Genomic DNA, 3,675 nt, shown 5'->3' with positions numbered 1-3,675 from the left:
ACTGCCACCACCTCCATCAGCTCAGTCCTTCCCCCAAAACCCATCCCTCTACTAGCCTAGACATTTTACAAAACTCGCACCTCTTTCTCTGAACCCTAGGGTGTGGGATTTGTAAAACATCTCGAGCTAGTATTTCAGAGACGACAAGAGCAGCAACATTAGCATAGGAGTAGAAGTACGAGCATGGGTCGAAGCAGAAATCACAGTGGGTGAGTTGAATTGAAAATTCCCAAAAGCAAAATTAGGGTTTCAAAATTTAGGGTTTCTAAATTTTGGGGGAAAACATTGTACTATAAATTGAGAACATTGGGTGTATGTAAAACTTATGCCTGGGCTAGCCAGAGCTTCACCCAAGAGGACTGGACTAGCCAGTTCCTCAACTGTGTTATCTTCAGTTCATGTGTTTGTTTGAATGCAATGTTGTTTCAAGTGTAATTTCCATGTTCTAAGCTCATAACTAGGGTGATGAGGAAACCCTTTGAGCCATTGCTAAGTTTCATTCAGTTATAAACATAATTCTTGTTGTGCTTGAAATGTTTAGGATAGTCTTAATCAAAGCACTTTAGTTGTGATTAGAACATCCTTTAGGTTGTTAAAACACCTAAGTGGATTCTCTGCGGGTAGTTGCAGTGTGAGAGCCCCAACTACTACAAGGTTTAGAATTATCTTAGTGCCTTTAGCCTCCTTTCTAACCCAACCCTTTGATGAGCAGCAGGCATAGAACCTCCACTGCCATCTAGTTAGTCATTTGAGCCAAGAAGCTCACTGATAACTATACAAGGGACAAGATTTATGTGGAACTAGGATAACTTAGTCTAGGTGAACTGGTGGAATCTAATCCCTAGTCTTCACCCAAAATCCCTCTTTCCTTTACTGTTTCTTGTTTTTATTTGATTCCCTTTACTTCTTTGTTGTCACTTCACTGCCTTAGGCTCATTGCCTTTGTTTCATTAGCTCACTGCCACTGCTACACTTAGAGATCTAGCTTAGCTAGGAAACCTTCAATCACACACACCTAGTCTTTGTGGTTCGACCCTGACTTGCACACATCTACTACAACAGACCCTGTGCACTTGCAGGTATAACAAGTAGGCTTCTTTCTTGCTCTTATTTTACACTCTTAAAAGCCTACCATGTATAAATACATTCGAGCCAAAGATAAGATTCATCTATGCCCTTGGATGCTCGTACTTAGGTACGTATGATCCAATGACAGCCTTCGTAATTGTCTTTGGTTGTTGAGAATGTATATGAATACATTCGAGCCAAAGATAAGTTCCATATTTGCCCTTGGCTTCTCGTACTTAGATATGTACGAGCCAAAGGTAGCCTTCGTAATTGTCTTTGGCTGTTGAGAATGTGTATAAATACATTTGAGCCAAAGATAAGATTTGTATTTTCCCTTGGTTGCTCGTACTTAGATACGTACGAGCCAAAGGCAATCTTCGTAATTGTCTTTGGCTGTTGAGAATGTGTATAAATACATTCAAGCCAAAGATAAGCTCTGTATTTGCCCCTGTATACTCGTACTTAGATATGTACGAGTGATTAGATATTTTTCGTGGTTGTTGTAGTGAAGGTTCAAACTCTCGGATTTATAAAGGATAATTTTTTTTAGACTTATAAAAATAAATAAATAATTTTATATGCACAATATTAACAAAATATGGTAGAGAATTTTTACCGGGGATCAGGATTCCACCATTCACCAAAATTTATGTGATTCAATAACAATTCTTATCATGCAATTCTAGAAAATATAACTCCAATCAAAGGAAATTGTGATCCTAATCATTGCCTAAATTAGATTTTGAAAACATCCACTGTTAATCGCGAGCATGAAGTATTAAAAGCAATTTACTAAGCATACTCCATCAAGATAAAACACAATTGATTGATAAAAATCATTTACTCCATTTTTATTCGGTGCAATTAATCATAAAAGAGTTGCATAAATAAATTTAAATAAATTTTACCACTTAACTTTTGGAAGAATGGCTTCCTCCGTCACCCCTGGGATTGGGTTTAGCTACTCATTATGAAAAACCTCTCAAATTGATTCATTGATACTCAAAAGTTGTTTACAATCAAGAGAAGATGGAGAAAAACGGTTTACAACAGTGTTTGCGACACATATAGAGCGTTCAAAAAGAACGATACAACAGAGGTGTTGTTGTTACGAAGTCGGGGAAAGGAATTGAGTATTGTCGCAATTAAGCGACACTAATCAACGAATGTCCCTGAGGGTATTATGTTCTTCGTGTTCTTCCGTGCACCAGCAGCAAGCTTTTCTCCTGCGTGACTTTCTTTCGATTCTTCTCGGCTCCTAAACTCTCCCAAAGACTCTCCAAACTTGCTAGCTTCAATTGTACGTGTATTTATAGTGAATTGAGGCCAAAAATACGACCATTGATTGCGTATATACTCTCTTTAATTCGATTATTCCTTGCTGTCAAAAATAACGATAATTTCCATTTTTAAGCCCATGCACGCGTTAGATTTGATACTGCACGCTCTAGTTAGCCTTCTCCACGTCTCAACACTCTTCCAACGCTATTAGAACTCCTCCATGCACACAAGAACTTCAATTTTTCTCATGTTACAATACACGTGCTCTGTTTTGGGTGTGTGAATCATCACGCGTTTTCCAGCCAATTCCGATCGAACCCACTGCCCAAAATGTGTTCCTTAACCTATATCACATCTCTCTATCAAATTTCAGCCATTGAATCGACCCGTAACCCCTTCATTTTTTGTGATAAAACTTCTGCCAGTTGAGAATTTCATTTCCCGCCAAAAAACAGTTTTCAAACGAAGAAGAAAGGGTGTCCCCCTATCCTGAACTGGGGTGCGAATAGCAGGTGCCCCTTAACCAACAGTGAGAGTCCGATAACAATTGTCCTTCAAGGGTGCCCCGGGCAACTTTTCGAGCTGATTTTTCCAAAAATGTTTATTTCCAAAAAATACCTAAAAACACACAAAACACCATAATAAGGACGAAAACGAGTACTAACAAAATACACAAAAGAGATGAAAATAGACACATAAATGCGTCTATCAAATACCCCCAAACTTATTATTTGCTAGTCCTCGAGCAAATTTATTCTAGAAAGAAAAATCATTTGAACCCCTAGGTGGCCCTAGTGGCGGAGTGTTGTCTCCGGAGGGTTTACCAGAGGTGTACCCACAAAACCTTTACTCCAGACCCTAACTATCTATGCAAAATCTTGGAAAGCAATAAAGAACCTCCTTGGTTGGCATACTTATTAATTATAGGAGGAAGTACCCTGATGCGAAATTCCAATTACTATACACGAGTTTTCACTCAAGCATACTAAAATTCATATAAGTGACAGAGCTCTACTAAGATAGTTTCACGATGGACATCATACTCGGAGTCAGACTAATCACATGAAAAGATTAAGAAGATGGAAAAAGAAAAATGTAGATGGTTGAAAAGTGAACGGTGTTTCCCATATCTGTCTGAAGGCCTCTGCCAAGGTGAACCTAACCTAAATGACTGAGGTACCAGTCTGACTAATATTAACACACTGGCATATACAAGGGAACCAGTGGTCAATAATCCTAACTCTAGGTCAACACAACTGGCATATACAAGGGTACCAGTGGTCGACTTTATTAAACACACATTTATTTAAGAACTAACAACATGAT

This window comes from Papaver somniferum, chromosome 9, assembly GCF_003573695.1.
Source record: "Papaver somniferum cultivar HN1 chromosome 9, ASM357369v1, whole genome shotgun sequence".
Taxonomy (NCBI): Eukaryota; Viridiplantae; Streptophyta; class Magnoliopsida; order Ranunculales; family Papaveraceae; genus Papaver; species Papaver somniferum.
The sequence above is the reverse complement of the archived record's forward strand: the minus strand, read 5'-3'. Positions refer to the sequence as shown.